General features: G+C 42.4%; 1 protein-coding gene across 2 annotated transcripts in view; it reads right to left on the bottom strand.

Moving 5' to 3' along the window:
• Window positions 1-20,367, bottom strand: part of BMPR1A (bone morphogenetic protein receptor type 1A) — a 73,443-nt gene extending 53,076 nt beyond the window's left edge. The window contains exon 1 of one of the 2 annotated variants that reach the window (XM_005481564.4): window positions 20,226-20,367. The gene's annotated coding sequence lies outside the window, so the exon portion shown is untranslated. The remainder of the gene's footprint in view (window positions 1-20,225) is intronic. The other variant, XM_074544682.1, reaches the window with a different exon arrangement.
• Window positions 20,368-20,686: the final 319 nt, after the last annotated feature.

Below are 20,686 nucleotides of genomic sequence, written 5' to 3'. Positions count from 1 at the left end.
CAAGAAAACTGACTACTTTTTAAAAGACTGAGTTATTGCAATAGAGCACACAACAACACAAAAATACCTAGAAAAAACCCACAGTTGTATCCCCTTGATAGTTTCTTGAGTTTTTGATGAAACTACAGCCATTTTCAAGCAATCAGAATTGAAGGAAGTAGCAAAAAGAAGACAGGATAAGAGATCTTAATGCCAGTACACAATTAATACCTGAAAAAAATACAAAGAACCAGGGAAAAAATTCTTGCCTTTAGTATTTGGAGAATTTTCTCTTGTTTAGTAATTTGCCTTAAGGCCTCTCATCCTCTACCAAGTTCCAGCATGGTTTATTTAACAATAAGGATTCTGTGGAGTTGAGTGGTAACATTCACATTTGATAACACTGCCAAGAAAAATCCAGTTGGAAAAATAACACAATTATTTGCTTGTAGAAGACTTGCAGAAGGCCAGAACACCAATACAAAATCAGTCACAGTCTATTACACATTATAACAGAGATTATACCATTGTCCTCTCTTGAGTTTGAAAACCTGACATGCATAAATTCAGGCTGAAAAAAACTACAGTCAGTTTTCAATTATATCTATATAAAACCAGTTCCCTACCAGGGGACAACAAGCAATAGCTGACCAGGCAACAGGGACTAGGTAACAGTTCTACCCAGAGCCATTTCCTACCCTGCATCACAAAAAGAAGGAAGAGAACTACCCACAGGTCCCTTTGAAATAAACTCCCTCATTCTAAACCCAAAAATAGGATTGTAACACTTGCAGAAAATCAGGGGACTCACGAGAAGTATATTAAGAGTTACTCCTTTTCTGGCAAATTATTTGTGCAAACCACTGCCAAATCTAACACTGAAGATAAAACACTTCAGAACTTCAACATTTTTTAAAGTCTTTCCATTGTTTCAAATATGCTCTTCAAACAAATAGCATTTAACATCCATTGCATTATGTTATCTTCCCCAGGTCACAAGCACTCATAATTTAAAAAAACATAGGTAGTAATTGCTTTAGCATAAGACTATGTACAGTTATGTCTGCTAATACAAATGCTAAGATTTAAAATAAAATAGGAGTCCAAATCTATTCCGACAATCAAGATGTCAGACTAAAAAAAAAAATTAAAAAATAAAATGCTAGGCATCCACCCAATAGCTCCCACTGACAAAATATTCAGATTGAGATTTTCAGATAGCCTGTAGCACCAAACTATTTGGCAGCTCTATTGGCTCAGCTCTCTGTCTAAAGTCAGATTTAAATCAGGGAATAGAAGACTACCACAAATGGAGGATAAACAGAAAGAACAAGTCTACACATTTTTTCATTCCCCAACCTAGATCTTCAGAAAGCTAGAATGCAGGCCATCTGAAATAAACAAACCTTAGTTACAAGTAACTAATTTTAGAAGTGAATTTTAAAAAATTGCTAAATCTCCTTCTAAAGAAAGATCTACTAGAAAAAGCCCACAAATCTGACCCTAAAAAAAGGGCCAGCACTCAGTGCCACATCTGTCAGCTGAGTTCTTACCTCCTGTGACACAGAAGGATGAATGCACACTGAAGTTCCAGTTTTCATTTTTGCCTTGATACACAAGACAAACGAAAATTTAACCACTGAATCCAGATAAACCAACATGGCTGGTGTTACACAAGGTCAAGGAATTTTCACCCCAATCCTCCATTCACTAACTTTGACCCTATTCAGCTGGGTGAGAAATCAGGTGTGTTACAATCTGCAAGAGCTCTGGAGAAGAACACGACCTCTTCATATGAACTGTCGGCCCCACAGATCCCAGTTGCTGACAGACAGAACCATCACAGGTTCAACTCTCACAGGTTGGAAGAGAGTTGATGGTTCTGTCTGTCTGGAAGATGGTTCTGATGTCTGATGGTTCTTCTGTCTGGAAGAGACCTCCAGAAGTTGTTCAGTCCAGCCCCATGCCCAATAAAAGCCAAATTCAATTTTCAGTGGAGCTGCTCAGGGCTTGGACAAGGAATGTCCCGCACATGTCCAGGAAAGGCCGTTCTGCAGCCTCTCACAGACGTGTCCCAGGTACCTCACCATTCTAATTATTTTCTTTTTTTAATCCAGTAAGAAATTACCTTGCTGTAACTTGCAACTACTAATTTACCACCCTTTCAACATGCACTCTTGGGAAGACTGTAGCTCCACCTTCCCTGAAGATAACAAACATCATTCCTCAGCCTTCTGCAGGCTGAGCAAACACAGCTGGTGCACGACAGCCCCTCTCCTGCAGGCCACACCATTGCATCAGTCTCCCTGTTGTACTGAGAACCCAGACCTGCAGCCTGGGATTTCCCTTCAGTCCAGCAGAACACTGAGCCAAACCCAAAAGGCTTTCAGCTTGATCCCACTGCTGTCCCACCAATTGTAGACCAGAGCTGGTACTCTGTGTAACCTAAGCAGGAAAGCCTTCAAACACCTGATATGAAGGGTTCCATGCTGGTTTTTTGTTTATTTGGGGTTTTGATAGGTTGGAGTTCTGAGATCAGGACAATGACTGAACCTGCTACATGGAATATCATAAAAATGGAAGGCACAGATCCACCCATTATCTCAGTGCCCTTTCAGACAGGTGAACAAATAACTATCAGCTTCACAGCAAAACCAACAGCAGCCACAGAGCACATCCTGCATTCCCCAGGCCCTCAGCTCCAACACTGTGTTCGTTTAGTGCCAAAATCATTTTGTTGCTTGCCACAGCAGATGAAGGGAAGTGTTTTTATGAAGATCTATGCAAACATTCTGCAAGGTAAGCATGTGTGGGTGGAAGCAGGATAACTCAGATATGTGAGTTAACTTACAGTGACTCCAGCAGCTGTGCTCTTCTTCAGCTAAGGCAAGAAATTGGGTGCTGGTGACAGATTTTACCCAGAGCTGTGCATTGATTTGCCCTGAATCTCAACACAGGGCCTTTACCATCACAGACTAGTGGCAGTTCCCAAATTGACAGAAATGCCTAAGCAAAATACATTATATGTGCATTTATAGTTCTTTTCTCATTTCTAGACAATATGCACGCTGATCTCAGTATGAAAATTATGAAACTATTTGAACTGCACTGAAACCCATTACAGAGGCACAGACTGGAACAGAAACAAAAATGTGTGGTAGTTTTTTACATCAATTACCTTCATATATTCACAACAGCAGCTGCATCCACTGCATACTGCTTTGTGTGAATCAACTTTTTTTTTAAACCAACAACACATGCATTTTAAATTATAGAACGAGGAGCAGTAAATTGAGAAAACACTGAGAAGAATTTGGCAAAAGAGTACCTGAGGTGATGAAGTAATCTTTTTTTCCTATATATAGTCTTTATAAGAAAAAGAGATTCAATGTCAATGCTTCATTTTTACTATTATTGTCAGATTTCATTGATTTTAGAGTAAACTGAATTTTAGCAGTAAGTTTATGTACAGATTTTAACCAGAAAGGACTAGATTTCACATGTTGAGGCTGAAGTGAAGGAAAGTTCTCCAACCTGTACCAGGAACACTTCAGCTGAAAGAGACACAAAAGACTCCCTGCAGTGAAACAAAAAAAATCAGTTGTATCCTTTTAGTTTTGGGGAGCTCAGGGATGCAGCAGCAGCAGCAACTCTCAGAAAGTTTTCAAGAACAAGGTATTCTCCTCGAATGTTTCATTTTAACTAAAACAACTGCAGAGGACTCTTCAATTCAGCGTGTGATGGCTTTTATTTGCGGGAGGAGGGAGGGGAATAAAAGGAATTCCTTTGACAAGAGAGCTGCACTGCAAACCACAACCAGGATCATTTTACTTCTTTAGCTACAAAGAGATTACATGCCATGAAGAAAAATCCCATGATCTAACAGCTTTTACAAATAATACCACTCTGACCAGTTGCCAGAGAAGATATTTTTGCAGCTGATTTGCTTTGTATATTTCACAGCATTTGATACACAGTATTCATCACTTAAGCTCTGATGAATGTGGTATCTCATGTCCTTGCTGAGTCTTCCCACGGACAAAGCTTTACTCAGCTCTTGAACTAAATCTAAACTCGTTATTTATCTCATGTTTGTGATAATGTACTACAGGTAGAGGAAAAAAAATTAAACACTTATGGACTCCTGACTGGCAGAATGATTTACAACCTGAATTAAAAGTGGTGGGAAGAACACAACACCCCAAACAGCACAACAAAACATGCTCAGAGTTTCAAACTGAGATGTCCTGCTTAGTTTCTTTTACCTGAAAAGATTTATGCAGCCCCAAAGAAGAAGACAAGACATGCTAATGACCCTGCAGGAACAGTGGGTACCAGCTGATGTTGCTGTAACAACTACAATAAATATCCCACAAAACAATCTGTTCCGAAGTCAACTTGAAACCTTAAATACAAACTCAGCTCTATTATAACAAGCCTTAATGATACTCTCCTGTAGGTTGGGTTTTTTAATGGTGCAAACTTGAAGAAGTGTACACGAAGTACCTCACTATTGTTCTGCCGAGGAACAACCGAGTACTGCTGCAGTGCAAACATGAAATGGAAATTACACGATCTTTAAAACACATTACTTCAAATCGCTATTTTGTATCCATGGGAAGAGAAGGGAAAACAAGCAAGATACAAAAACCTACACCTCCACGAAAAAAGCAAATATTTACCTAGAATTTACATAATATTGTAAATACAGGTAACAACTTGAAAAATGAGACGGCAATAAGCGCATCAGATAATTAACCTTCTAGCTCTCAAGGAAATATCTAAAGCACAATAGTCCGCTTCCAGAAAGTCCTTATAACCACTGTTACAGCTAAGCAAAATTAAACAGCGCCACGAGGATTTCTGATCTCTAAAAATAGCTCAAAAGCCAGTTCTTTCCTAGTGAGTTGTTACGCTCACTGGGAGGCGAGGCAAAGCAAGGCCCAGCCGCTGCCGCGGTGAGAGCGCGGGCCCGGCGGGGCCGTGAGGGGCGGCGGGCGCGGGCCCCTCCCGGCGCTGGAATGCGGAGCCCGTAACCCGAGCCGCGCCGCCCCTCCTCCCGCACACACGGAGCCTCAAAATGGCATCCCGGCACGGCCTGCCCGGGAGCCGGGCTGCGCCAGCCTCTCCTGAAACGGGCAGGACAAGGAAAAGCCTTTTCTCGGGGTCCGGCCGCGGCCCCTCGCTCTGGCAGCCGGGGGGAAGCAGTGCTGTCCGGCCATGCAGGTCTCCCTCCTTCGGGCACCTCTGCCGGGACTCAGAACTCACCCCAGCTGCGCTACCCTTAGACACGAATCCGTCTCACTCAGAAACAAGGAACTCTTTAGAATAGCTCGTCCACTGCAAAGGCCTCGCACCTTCTCATTCGCACAATGCATTCATGTAGATCCAAGGAGACAGAGTTCTGGAATGATGTGAATTGTCCTTTTCTCAAATGAAAGGGACAATTTTGTTATGAATTCACTTTCCAAACTACAGGCACATAGTTTATTTAGGATACAACAACACTACAATGTCTTCAGTTTCACGTCAATTACGTACAAGCACAGAAGTTAGTAAATTACCCCTCAAAAGAAGTGTGAGATGATCTTACAGATTAACAGTCTCCATCTATTTTCTCTAAAAGCAAGTAGTTCTGTACCGTGAAAAAAGGCTGTTGCAATTTGGAGTAAGTATTTTGCTGTAAACAAAGCAGACAAGAATTTTACCATTGTGAAGATGCTGAAATTACTAAGATGCCATTATGCTACCAGACAGCAGAGACTTGGAAAAAAAAAATAATTCCAGAGACAGCACGCGTAAGGAGAGAAACAATAACCTGAAAAACACATTTCTAGTAATAGTGATTTTACTCATTAAGCACAGTACCAAATGTTCTATCAGGAGCTGAGGAAAAAGCCCTCCACCTATCTCAGTCTTTCACCATCAGTGTGGAACCAGGGGCTCACACTGATCCCATGGGAGGTGCTTTGTACTTTCCTTGGCTGAGCTAAATCTGACATTGCAGAGCACTGCTAAGGATGGTAATTCTGCAGCTCTACCAAGAGCAGACCTTTGGTCACTGTACACTGGATAGAGTCCCTCTGTTCATGTAAAAAAATATCTCACCAGAGACAGGGTGCCAGAAACTCTTTGCTGTTACCAAGTTTTAGGCCTGGATCTTAAGTCAAAACCAGAAATTCAGAGCTCAATGACTTTTACACAGGATTCCTTCTCTCACATGGTTTCCCCTCTATTGGTTCACAGCTACAAAATAGGAAAGAGGTCAAAATGCTAAGAGACATTGACCTAAAGCACTGTCTACATGGCAAAACCCTAGAATCTAGTGAGGAATGCCAAATACCACTACGATGGTAGTGAACTTCCAAAAGACTTTAAATCTGAAAAAAAAAAATAACTAGAGTGGGGAGGTTGATGAAAAGAATCACTTTTATTGATATACTAATACACCTATCAAAAATCCTCACTATCAATAAATGTTATTGCAGATCAAGGATCAGGAGCACTAACAACTAGCTACCACTATAATTCTAGGCAAAGTAAGCATAGAATTATTTTTTGTTATGTATGAGAATAAAACCCCTACTCAGGTGCCTTTGTTACAGAATATGAGCACTTTAAACAATTTTTTTGTTTACTGCAAACAGACCTATATTTGCAGGACCTCTTTTTACAGAAGGCAAAATACAGTCAATTTTGCTTCTGTGTATCATATGTGATAGCATTTTGTCTCTCAGATTATGTAAAACTCAGACTTTTAGATTTTCCCCCAAAGGAATCTCTCCTATCTGTTAGCATTTTACAAATTTCCAATGTGTAATTTCTATCAGATAATCAAAATTAGAAGTATTTTCTATTTTAACAAGAATTTCTCTATTAACCTAAGGTAACAGAAAATGTCATACATATAACAAATAAACAGCTATTTTTCTTTTAAAATATATTTAATAAAGCTTACTCATTGGAATAAAATTTATTCAAATTGTTGGTTAGTAGTGGAAGAGCAAGTATGTTTACATATTAGAATTGAAGCTCAAAACACCATAACATGATTACCTGACAGCTATTAAATGCCCTGCAAGAAGTTATTAGTGTTGATTCTCTTTCAGAAAGCCAATATAACAGTTCCACCCTTAGCATCCTCCCTGTAGTTTTACTTTGTTGTGTCTTTTTTAACATAAACTTTCCCGTCACTCCCACAGGTTGTGTTCTGGTCTCAAGACCTATTATTGGGATATTTCACACAACAACTAAGTATAAAGAAAATTAAGCCAGTGCTAAAACTACAAAGTAATCCTAAAGGTTTCAACAGGGGTTAAAGCCACTGTGCTAAAAATAACAAGATGTGTACATATTTTAGCAAGGATTCTGTTTTCCAAAAGAGCAGATAGAAAACACCACTGTGATGTTTTACAAGGACATTCACAAATACCTTCAAGTAATTCAGCACAAGTTTCATGCCAGCAAAAATTACAAGCAGACACTGTGGGAGGGAGAGGGAACCAAAGAGAAAAACAAAAACAAAACCAACCAAAAATCCAAACTCAAACTGCCATTGCAAATTAATTTTAGCAAATGAAAAGCAGTGTCAGGAAATATACCTGCTTGTAACAGTTTTAATATTTCCACAGTGACAATCTTTGAAAACTACAGACCACGTTACAGAAACATACAGACATGGTGAAATGGTGGTGAAGAAGAGACATAAAGATTACAGGAAGTATTGTTAGAAAGTACTTTGGAAGTGGAAAATGTCCTTTAACTTCTTTTTGTACTTCTCTTGGGTCTATGAGTAACACAGAGCCTGAGAGGTGTCATTCTAACCAAAATGTCCTTTTGAACACACTTGCCTGCCTTTGAGAAATGTGACTCTGAACATCATGAGCTTCTCCAGCAATGCCACTTTATTCACTGATCTCCAGCACACCATGGACAAGCAGTCCCACTGAGCTGTAACTCATGCTGTGTACCTGGCCAAAGGAAGCTGTGCCAGCCACTGCTTCCAGAAGAGAATCTTCTGAAAGATGTACCCAAATTAATGGTTTAAAGAAAGTTATTTTTAAAGTGTACTTTTAGAAACTTGCATTCTAAATGAAAATTAAGAACTCGACAGTATTGGCAAATTTCTTTGCACAAGACTAAAATATTTCCTAGTATATCTTCCAAAAGCACAAATTATGGATGATACTACTTCCTGATGAAGAGAAAACTCAGTGCAGAAGAATAGCATTTGTCAAATCCAGCATTTTCAAAAAACAAGTGAATTTGCAATGAGCAGTTTAAGCAGAATCTGTTTTTCATTACAATGCAATGGGTTCTGTAGGTGGAGGAGTGTGGACTGCAGACACACTAATATATAAACATGTGGCTGCATCAGAACTCCTATGAGCTTGTCAGACATTTCAACACTGTATTTTTAGATTATTCTCTCATACCAACTGCACTGCTGCAGTGGCATTTAATTCCATTATGTTCATTGTCAAAAAGGTAATCCTCTGCTTCAACTACAGCAGTTCTTTGAAAAAACACATTTTTAGAGGCTGTATTTAGTTCTCAAATATCTTTTCCCAGTCATAGCCATGAGCCAGCTTACTGTAATACAGAAAAGAGCACCCACATTTCACTTTCTAGATGCTGTGTTACTTCATGCTCCTTTTGACCAACTCTGTAAAAATCCTTGGATTTGGGAATAGCACACCTGTTGTTATATCTGAGCCTGCTATATAAAGATTTTATTGTGCTTTCTCTCTGTTCTAATAAAGGCTGGGTTAATGAGGAGAACAGAAGAAAAAACTTGGCTCAATTGATCTACTCTGCCCTGGCAGTGATGCCAAACACACATCTATGGTATTTCTAGTTCTTAAATCTCAGGTGATTCTTTCATCTCAAATTTTTCTCTTCATTCAGGGGGAAAAAAAAAAGTCATCACACATCAAACAAATTGCATTATGAGCAACAGACAGAGGAAAGCCTGGTTTTCTACAGATTTGTTCTATTTTGGTCTATATCTTTTCCCAGTGTAATTGCTCCCGCTCACTGTGTATCCTGTATGATTTCACTCTCTCTGTCCCTTAGCAATAGATCCATTTCTCCACTCACACACATATTCCTCCAACCACAGTTCTCTCTCCCTTCCCTCCCACATCCTCTGGTGCCAAACAACATCTTGCTGGCTGGACAGTAATGTGCATATTGACCTCCCTCTTGCCAGGCAGAACAAGTTTACTGAACACTCCTGATCGTAACATCCTTCACCTCTGGGGACATTAGCACAGCTCAAGACCTTTGAAACAGAAACAGTGTGACATCCACTCCATAATCTGACTGGATATCTAATCTTCAAACCTGCTGATACATGAAGCTTGTCTTTGAAGTTTTAGGTATTAGCAGTTTGCCAAACTCCAAAACTTTACAGACTACATTAGAGGCAGAAATTTAACAGTCAGGAGTCAACTGTAAAAGAGTTAAGAGGAATGCGAGGATGGAAAGTAAAGATTGTGAACAACTCATTCTTGCTTTGTGGAGTGAGGATATAGTCAATATACACTAAGAAGTTACACAGGATCACCAAAATTCAAGCTAATTAAAAGAAAAAAAAAAAAAAAAGTCACTCCAAACTGGGCAACATTCCCAAACAGACTTACCCACAAGCACGTTTCACTACAACTAAACTGGGCCTGGAAGGGGCACTCTTGTTCTCTGTGCTAACAGTAAAACTTGGTCTGCCCCCACAACCACAGCTAGACTGGCAAGAAGTGAAGCCTACATTAAAAAAAAAATGTAAAAAGAAAGCAAAAAAGGGTAATGGGCTCTCAGCCAGTTTAGATTGCTGCAGCATCAGAGCAGCGCCAGCCAGTGCTGCTGCAAAGGAAGAGGGAAGGACGCAGCAGGGTGGCGTGAACAAGGAGTAGAACTGGCCCTTCGAGTGTACCCGGCTGCTTAGGCTGCTTATCTGCAGCACAGAACTGCCCTCTCCATCTGGCAGTTAATTATTCATCCAGCAAACATCAATGGAAGTCTACCTGGCTGCACTGCTCCAGTCCTTAGGAAATTATATGATCAATCTTTCCACACTAAGCAAAATAAACTACCTGAACAGAAAAGGTTTAAGATAAGGCAGATACAAAAAAACATGTTACTTCACGTTTGATGGCAGTTTCGTTAAAGCAAACCTAACAAATGTGTACGAAGGCAGATGGGTGCCAGTTTCAAAAAGCTGTAGGCGTTACAGACACTGCTGAGTGCAACACTGAGGAGCTGCCGTGCCTGCCTGCGTGTGGGTGTGATAAAGGCCTCCGAATTCACTGCTGCTCTGCGGCAGATGTCTGCCCAGCACTCTGCCTGTCACCCTGCCTGCTAGCAGCCAGCTGGGAGCTAAGGGAGAACAGAGTCCTCCCTGGCTCCATCCAGAAACCTGGGCAGCCCCTGACCTGAACCAGGCACAAGTGACTGCGCTTGTGACTGCCATTGGTGCACACATCCGTCAACAAATCCGTGTGATGGCAAATCTGCCTGACAGTTTCATCGCCAGCCACGTATTCTGGCAGCAACTTTTTAACTGAAATATTTGCTGTGAGGAAGGAAAGAAACGCCCCATTTTACCATCCTTGTAAACCTGCCATTCCCTTACACCATGGAGGAAAAAAAAGTAGTGGTGAAACACTATTCATCAGTTTCTTAATTTCATTTAAGGTTTGATAGATTACCAGATTACCATCACCATCTCTCTCTCCCACTGTTTCTCTTTCCTTAACTGAAAGGGCCCAAGTCTATTGAGTACTTCATCCTTCCAGTACTGCTGGAAGAAGGAAAAATCAAACAGAACAAAAAATATTACCTTGTCATTTTAATGGGACTGTTGAAATTGTATTACCAAAAGAACATAACCTGTATGACCATATATAATGAACTTGTACAGCTGTATAATCACATTTTTGAAATACTTAACTGTATAGAATGCTGCTTCAAAATTGGCCTAAATTCATTTAAGCCTGTACTGATTGTAAGAAGGGAAGTGCTGGCCCTCCTCTCCTCTTACTCCACATAAGGTACCACAGTGAGCTGGAAATACTGAAAACCTAGGGGGTTTTATGTGGTTAGTTTTCAGTTAAATTAGCAAACAAATCCAACCTTTTACTTGGCCACAAGTACAAAAGTGACAGTGGAAACACAAAAAAGAGACGAAAGGAAAAAAAAATTCAACACCATATGCAGATAGATTCAATCTAAAGTAGGAGCTTCAAAACAAAGATCTCACCAAGTGTTAATACCTCATTTGGAGCCTGTTACTGGTTTTGCCTCTGTCTGAATTAAATTACATTGCACTTACTGTACCTCATCCAGTATTTTATCATCCAGTATTGAATTTTATCATTCAATACTGCTCAGGCCAGTTTACAGTACCTGTATCAGCTACAAATTTCACCACACCATCCACTCCCCCCTCCACACTATTTCCAAATACACAGAATAAAACAGCCTTCATTGCTTGCTTCCAGCGAGGCTGTTACCACCTCTCTGCCCCAGGGGCACCCGCCCAGCTCTTCCTGGGAGCCCAGAACAGACCAGGGCCTTCCAGATGTGTCTCACCAGTGCTGAGCTGAAGGGCATCATCACCTCCCTGAGCCTGCCCACAACACTCACCTTGGACAGCCCAGGAGGAACCTCCCCAGGTGCAGGGCTTTGCACTTCCCTTTGCAGAGCTCCATGAGGTTCCCCTCTGCTCACTTCTCCAGTCCATCCAGGCCCCTGTGAAGGGCTGCACAACCACCTGGCCCACCAAAAACTCCTCCCAGTTCTGTACTGCCTACAAACTTCTGAGGGTGTGCTCTGTCCCATCATCCATGAGTGCTCACGTGGCTGCATGGTACTAGAAATCCCGCTTGACCCCTGGGTCACACACTATGATTGGTCCCCAGCTGGACTCTGTGCTGCTGATCACAACTCTTTGAAACTCGTAGCTCTTCCAATTTTCAGTCTATCTCACTGTCCATTTGTACAGTCTGTACTTCCATCACTTTGTTGATGAGGATGTTCCAAGTGACACTGCCATTCTAGGTGAACAATATCCACTGCTCCCCACTCATTCACTGAGAGAGCCTCCTGCAGGCACCCACCACCATCACCCATGCTGCCCTTGGTAGGCCTGACCCACACCTCTCAAGTGACTCCTCATTCACCCAAAAGGAAGAACTTCAGCAGTCTCCATGGCAGTCTCACAACAGAAATCCCCACAACTGTGCATCCCTCACAATCTCAGCCTGTCCTTCCTGGAGAGCCCATAAGGAGTCCTTGCAGCACTCCAGCCGTGTCAGCTGTCCCACCCCATCTCTGATCAAAACAAGATGTGATGCTGTGGCACACAGACCTCCAATTTCTCCTGTTTGTGCCCAGTCTTTTGCACAACATGTGGAAAATAGTGAAATCCAAATATAAGAATCAACTTGGGTTAAAGTTTTAGAAACTTCATACTGGCTACACTTTGAATAGCCCGAAACCTCATTTCACACTATGACAAAGATGCTAGAGAGAAAAATCAGCAGTGACAGTGGAGCAATAATGCATGGATGGATAGATCTGGGAAGAGGTGCTTTGCAGTTATATACAGAGCAAGGAGATGGAGAGTTCTGTCACTCCTGTCCCAGGCTAGAAGAGAGCTCTGGGCTCCTCTCCAGGGCTCAAACCCAGCAAGCCTTTCTCACCATGCCCCTGCTCCTCTGCCCACACTTCCTGATCCCTGAACCCAAAGCCCCACACCTGCTCTTTCAAATGCTCAGGAGACCCTGGGATCTGTACTGACAGCACACCCACAGCTTCTCTTCTCAATCAAAGTAACCCAAAGGAGATTTATTTTACCTTCAGTTGGTCTAAGTACACACAGTAAAAAATATCTCCCAGTAAACAATTACTTCTTCCAAAATTAGAAAAAGTTTGAAATCAAGATTCAAAATGGCTGAAAATTCTGACATTTCTCTTACATAGCCTCAAACTTATAAATTTTGGTAAAAATTCTTGGAAGCAAGAGTCCCTTTGTACAAAGCAAAGAAACCTTCTTAGGGTCTTTTATTAACTAATTCACCCTTCATATCAGCACTCAAACCAATGCTTGCTCAAAGACCAACTCTACCATGTATAATCTCAGTACTAACAGGTTACTGATGAATACCAACATTGTCAAAAGGTACAAAGACAAAAAAAGAACACAAAAGAAAATGTAGAATTACACATTTTTATAACCTGCTTAGTAGCTTCGAGAGACCTTTTCTAACAACAAATGTTTCCTGTGCTATGGATCTGTACTGACATGGATTGAATGTGCCTTGCAGACTCAGCTGGCTCCTGGCTGTTGGGATGTAGGAAGAAGCTTCCACAGAGTGGTTTAATCCCACAGTTGTCTGCTAGACTGTCTTATGTGCTGCTCTGGAGCAATGCTGCTGGCCATTGATGGGAGCAAGACACTCGAAGCATTTGGAACATTCTTTTCTCACTAGTGCACACTCCTTCCATATAGTTTTTAGTTGCTTACTTTTCCTGTAACCAACTTCTCCTCTGAAATTAAGTCAGCAGAAATTAAAAGATATTTATAAAGAACAACCAAGTAAAATCACAGAATTTCATTGCAGCAAAAAACTACACACACTGCAGATGCTTTAGGACAAAGAAGGAAATTCTTACATCAGCTCTTCCCTCCACCTCTATTCTCCAGGCTCCTAAGACTATTACTGACAGCATTAGAGAGATGTAAATATTATACAACAGCATTTGAAGCTTTGAGAAAAACTTGAGTAATGCCATTTCAGCAACGGAACCTCTGGCTAAGGAATGCACAGCTGCTGAGCAGATGTATAATTTCAGCATTTAGATTCCATTATTTCAAGGGGGATTTTTTTCTTTACTCCATGTTTTCAGATTTTCTATTTCCATCTGGTTTTTGACCTCCTTCAGCTTAGTCCACTCTTCTCTGTTTTAGTTCATTACACCAAAATAATTTTCTAAATTAGAAACATCTCTACATTTAAAAACTTGTGAATTTAAAGAGAGGTGGGGGAGTGAAACAGGGCCAGGGACAGAACAAAACCAGACAGTTCAACAGAGGCTTGGGTTTGAATAAAAACTGTCCTGTCTGGATCAGGATTGATTTTGCAGTTCCTGGTCTAACCCAAATTGGCGAGCCTCTAACTGCATTCCTTCCATGAAATTTTAAGAGCAGGAAACTGAAGAATATCAGCTATATGGGAATGTTTCTAGACTCTGCCAGAGCCCTCTGCCATAAACTTCTGAGTATAACAACACTCCGGGTTTTGATTCTTTTTAGAGTTATGATTGATTATAGTTTTAAGTGTAAAAAAATATTAATTCACCATGTACTAAAAGAGCTTTACAAAACATATAAAGAGCAGTGCAAAACAATGAGTTGTTGTCAAATCAATTCAGTAAAGAATTTACTATTATAATATTTTATGTATAATTATATATTTTTATATTATTATGCAAGAGTGGTAACGTATTTTAGAAATATATACTGAGACAGCATTGTTTCGAAAAATTTCTATTCATCTAAGTCAAGTAGAGGACTAGGGCATAGAGTATTGTCTGTCTTAAACTTCAGTCCACATTGCAAAGGTGAATTTAAAGGTGAATTATCCCTGGTAGAACCACTGATCCAAATGTGACAGATTGGCCATAAAACCTATCCAATTTTCCATTTAATTTTAGGCTAAGAATAATAATTTGCCTGGGTGGAGAAGGGCACAATCTTCAATTCTAACAAATGGCATACACATCAGAATATTCTACAGGAAACTTTCTATAGAATATTTTAACAAAAAAGAAAAGGAAAATTATTATAAAGTAGTAAATATGGAAGATAAAATTATGAAAATACATCTATACTTTAAAACAAAACCCCACATTTTTATTTGGTGGGATTTATTGTTTGCTTTGAGAGGAGACATTCAAACCAAGTTTTAAAAAAAAATCTTTAAGGTGAAACTTCCCATATCTTCTATCATCAGGGACATTTCTGCTTAATACTTGGTACCACTACTGAATTTTTTATTACTGCAAAAATCCCTTCAACAACCTGAACAGAAGACAGATTCAGTGCCCAAAACAGGGAGTGAGAAGAATGGCTGCACCTCCTTAGCTGGCAGCTCATCCCTGTGCTGTAATTAACTCTCACTTGTCCAAAGCTGACAAATGCAAGGCCTGCTGCTTGCACAAACACTGTGAGGGAAACAGGAGGGTTTCCAAAATCTTCTCCAAGCCATTCTGTTAAAGATAATTTTCTCTTCCACAAAGAAGGACATGCAGCCAGGAAGAGCACATTTTACCCAGCTTTGTGGTCCCCTCACTCACATTTCCAGTCACTGAGGTTCTTCTGATAAATCCCGCTTTTTCTCATGCTACTGCCCAAGCTCTTTCATTCCCAAATACAAAGGGACAAGTAGATGATACATTTTTCATATTCTCAGTATTTCATATATTCCATTATTCCTGCTGAACAATTCCTCCCGACCCTTCTGTTTAAGCTTCCTTTTCAAGCTCTCTATACCCTTGCAAAAACACATGGAACAGTTCCTCTGCCTGACTGCTACACTGTGAATTTCCAACTGAACACAGGACAGGAAAAAGAATGATTAGTTTAGAAAATGTTATCTGAGCTTGTTCACCACTTTCATATCCCTGATGTTCTGACTCTGAGCACACAATGTGCTCATTTGCACAAATCTCATGAGCAGAGTATCGATTCTCTGCATAAGTGAAATCTCTGATGACTTCAGTCCTCCTAAGTCATTTGAGCTCTGCCCACTGATTTCCAGTCAAATTTGGGATCAGGCTCTCACAGAGGAAGTACAAAGGCCTACAAATGGTTCTAGGTGGGATTTTTTTTTTTTAATAACAAGAAAATAAAGGCAAATTTAAATCATTTCAACGGCTGCAGCAGTGAAAAGGAAATCGCTTCCACAAACCAGATCTATTTCCTGGTATGTATCTTGTGAGACTTTGATATTTCTCTAACTTATTCCTGCTACATCTGCTTGTATTTATCTACCAAAGCATGGCAGTACTGACAGTTTTCTCCTTAAGATGGTGAACTCAGGGAATATAGACACAAAGAATTGCTAGTTGCTTCCACATTTTAATCTAATAAAGTTGACTGAAAGCACACTGCAAAAATTTATGTGATATCACATTTTTGTAACAAGCATTGCTCCTGTTATGATATATGGTGCAAATTAAGCTGCAATACTGCAGAGCTGAGTTAATAACACTAATATTTTCCCCTTTTAATGCAAACCAACTCATGACACTTGAATTACATTCAAATGCACTACATTTTCCTCTGTATTTTGGGAAATCCTATTTTGAGGAAAAAACACGAATAAGAGTGTTGTATTCATATTTCTCAAGTCCCATACTGTACCAAGCTGTTCTCTGCATCACAGTCCTTCATGTCTTTGCAGGGGCTCCTCCTGGGCTCTCGACCCACTCCTATTTATTCCAGTTACCTTCACGAGCTACAGCTGCTGCCCAGCTAAGGACTTTGCAGCTGTAGCTCGTTTGGAGCAGCTAGGACCCACACAGATCTTACAGGGACTCTCTCCATAAGGACCCACTTATCTAACACATAGATCTTACAATACATAAATCTTAACAGGGACTCTCTCCATATAAGAGCATTTAGCCGCATGTTGCAGGTACACATTCCGTGAATTGTTACTACACAGATTTTTGTCTAATCAAAATATTTTAAAACATTCAAAGTTCACACCTTCATGATACTCAGAGCACTTCCCCCTCCCCCACGAAGAGGCACTGGCGACAGCTCGGTGGTGGCAGGGACAGCTCTATCAGGGCAATCGCCTTCACTGTAACTACAGGTGTCACACTGGTGACACACCTGACCTGCAATAAGGCTTTCCTGTGGCTTTTCCTTTCCTCCTGCTTATACAGCCTATGAATATTATCACAATTGTGAACCAGAGTTTATTTTCCTACCCTAACTCTTGTTTTGAATTTTGCTAACCAGACTGTCATTAAACAGTACTAAACCTAACTGTAGCACCCAGAATTCAAATGAAATGGGATGGCAGCTACAAGGCACCCTTTAGAGAAATGGCAAGAAAAAAACCTGTCTGGATTATAAATCTGAAACAGAGTGACTGAATTTCTCACACTGTTTGTGTACAGCTGAAACAATGGGGTCATAACCAGAAACCCATGCAAGGGGTTTTGCACTACCACAAGATGAATTAAGTTCTTGGTCTTCTCAATATATCATAAATAAGCCATCCTAAAATGCTTCAGTGTCCAACCTGCTACAGTGAATTTCAAAATATATATATTGCAGACTAGTGGCATAATTGCTTTGTTTTACTTTGGAGGGAAATGAACATGAGATACACCTAATATGCTCTGTAAATACACCCAGCACAGTCCTGGGAAGCCAGTTCTCAACAAAATCCATCCTGGCAGGTTGGCAGTTGTCCCCTGATTTCCTGGTCAGTAGTGGGTTAGCTGTGTGTTTTATCAAGCTAAAGCTCCTGGGATTTACACACTCCAAATACAATGTACTACACAGATGTTTCTGGACTAAATCCCTCACAGAACAGCTATTCCATAGATCTTCTCAATAAGAGCACCGAGATTGCTAAAATTATATTTTCTGTACATAAGACAAATGAGGTGACTGTTTCAAACTTTTACCCAGTTCCAAGTATCACCTAGTGTGGTCTCCTTGTTATTCTTAAAGGACACCGTGTAGCAGGTCAAGTTTTACATTCAGAGTCACTTTTAAACATTTTAAAGAGTAACTACTTGCTGCCAGAGAGCAGTGAACCCTCAACACTTTCACAGGAACCTTTAGCAGATTGCAAGAAAACAAGGCAGAAAGAAATTAGGTTTCCCCTTAAAGCACTGACCATTCTGGAGGGCACAAAAGAGACCACTGCAACTGGGGACCATCAGCACAGCTGTGGTGTGACAGCTGCAGAGGGTTCTGCAGGTCCTGTCCAAGAAAGGAAAAACTGGAACCACTAAAGCAGCAGTGAAAGAAAAAACACCTTGTGAGGCACACTCTGTGCCTGCCTCCAAGTCCTGCATTTTGGGAATACTAGCAAAGGAAACAAGGCTTCAAGTAATCCATCTGTACCCACATATGACTCTGATGAGATATACTTTTAAATTGCTGAGTTCCTTCTGTCATTTATTTACAGATGACAGAAATCCAGGCACTGAAAATATGCCCTCTCTTTAGTGAGGAACCAAGAAATACTTTCCCAGGTATCCAGATAGGACAAATCTCCAACTGATGCTTGAAATAAGCAAGGACAAACAAATATTTGTAAGTTTCTCTGTCACACACTGATTGGTCTCTTTCATTCATCTGTTTCCCAGCAATTGACCAAAGAAGCTACTGCAGCTCTGCATGTCAGACCTGGTATCCACAAAAACTCACATATCATTTATACACTCCACCATACTCAGTATTTTTGATATGCATATCAATTTTCATGATCTTGCAGAGCAGTGACTATCTTGCAGAGCAGTGTGCAAAACATTAGGATTTGGGGTCCCACACACTGGCTTTAAGAAAGTCTATGCTCTAGCTACAAACTGTTTTAGTAAACATGTCTTTGAATCAGTGAAGTCCAAGTAACATGCTATTTCAGGCTTGCAGTTTACCAAGGGTTTCTGCTCTAACTTGAACAAAGGCTCAAACAGATAACATCCAGAGGTCCCTTTCAAAACGAAATTACTTCACAATTAGGGGAAGAAAATAATTCAGATCCAGCCACATAAACTCTCTGTTGCTGGAAGAGATCAGCCAGCAGGACATACTAAGGACTGGCAGCTGAATCTTGCAGGTGCAAGAGAAGACTCTTCATAACATTTCAAACCACATCTCAATGACTATCAGATTATACCTGTCTACATAAATACATATAAAATACACAGCCCCTCACACACACCCCAAAGAAAATGTGGTGAATAACCTAAGAAAAGCTACAAAAGAACGAGACCAAAGACAAATACATTGTCAGCAAGAGTTTTATCCAGGCTGCTACAAATGCCACAACATGGAGTATGTCTAGCTGTAGACTGGGTAAATTATCTGACTATGAATTGCTCTTATGTTTGTTAACTTTTTTATTCCAGGATTAGGTTCTACTAAAAATCAAACAAACCTTTCAATTTGGGAGAGTCTTCCTTATCTACAAAAGCAGCTTCTCTATCCCTGCAGGTAACAGGCCTGAACAATCCCTAGCATGCTAACTTGATAAAAGAACTCAAAGATAATTACTTCTAAGCAGAGAACAAAATATGTAAATTCGGAGGGCAATCAATTTACACTGGGAAAAATCGTCACACAACTTGACACAAAGTAACAGGCAACTGCTGAAAGGAAATGCCACAGCTTACTATCGTTCCCTGCTGCTGAATGCACTCTTAATTTTACCAAAACAACATCGGAGTGTGGTTGATTGAAAGGTGGTAAAAAGCCATTTGTGCTTTTGAACCCTGTTCAATAGATTTTGTAATCAGTTATGAAAACCGCGTACATAATCGGCCCTCAACAGCACAATCTTTCGCTACTAAGGTACGAGCGATTATTTGAGGTTATTATTTCTTCAGACTTTTTTTGTCTGACGTCGCTGAACGGCAAAAACCGATTTGGAAAGCCGGCGTCCAGCTTTGTTCTAAGCTCGCACAAAAGGAAGGCGAAGCACCTTATTCCTCGTACTCTTCGCACGACGACGGGCGCTGCCGCTCGCTCGGGCTGGGGCCGCTCGGCACCGGGCCCGGCATTACAACACCGGGAAGGGAGGGCAGGAGGGAGGGAGGGCAGGAGGGAGCGCACGGCCGGCCCTGCCCACGCAGGGACCCGCGGGCCCCGCGCAGCCCCCGCGGCGCCCACCCGGCCCGGCCCGGCGGGCAGCGCCCCCAGCGCCGCGGCGGGGCAGGGCTGCCGGCCCGGGGGCGCTCCCGGGGCCCGGAGCAGCCAGGCCGGGCCGGGAGGGCCGCCGCCGGAGCCCACCTTCGACGGCGCTGCCCGGGGCCGCCGCGGACCCCGGCGGGCACCGCCCAGGCCGGGCCGCACGACGGCGGGGAAGGGGCACCGCCGCGGCGGGAGCGCCCCGCGTCCCCCCGGCCGCAGAGGGAGCGGTGCAGGAGCGGCGCTGCCCGGGGCGCCCCGGCTCTCCCCGCCCTGCCGAGGCCTCCGCGGCGCGTCCCTCACTCACCGGCGGTGGGGGCTCCTCATCCTCGGCGCGGCGACGGCAGGCGAAGTGGGAGGGGGCCCGCTCCCCGCCGCGCTCCGCGGGCCGTTCCCGGGGCCCCGACGGCTCCGCTGAGACGGGGGCGAAGGCGGGTGCGTGTCGGACGGGGGAGGGCGGGACGGCGCGGCGCGGGCTCGGCGCAGGCTCCGTGTCCCGGCAGGCGCTCCCGGCGCGTCCCTGCGGGGCGGGGCGGGAACGAGCCGGATTCCAATCACTGCAGCCGGGCGCGCGCGCGGCGGGGGCCCGCGGGGAGGCGGGAGCGCGCCCGCCGCCCCCGCCCGTCCGTCAGCACGTGCCGTGGGCGGGAGGGCTGGCGGGGCTCCCCGGCGAGAAAAGTTGGCCGGGAGGAACCAGCCGGGCCTGCTTTTCCTCCCCGGGAGCCCCTCCGCGGGCCGCAGCCTGGGCCGGCATGTCGCTGGGCGCCC

This window comes from Zonotrichia albicollis, chromosome 7 (genome assembly GCF_047830755.1).
Source record: "Zonotrichia albicollis isolate bZonAlb1 chromosome 7, bZonAlb1.hap1, whole genome shotgun sequence".
Lineage (NCBI taxonomy): Eukaryota > Metazoa > Chordata > Aves > Passeriformes > Passerellidae > Zonotrichia > Zonotrichia albicollis.
Note: the sequence above shows the minus strand (reverse complement) of the source record. Positions and strands in the feature narration are given on the sequence as shown.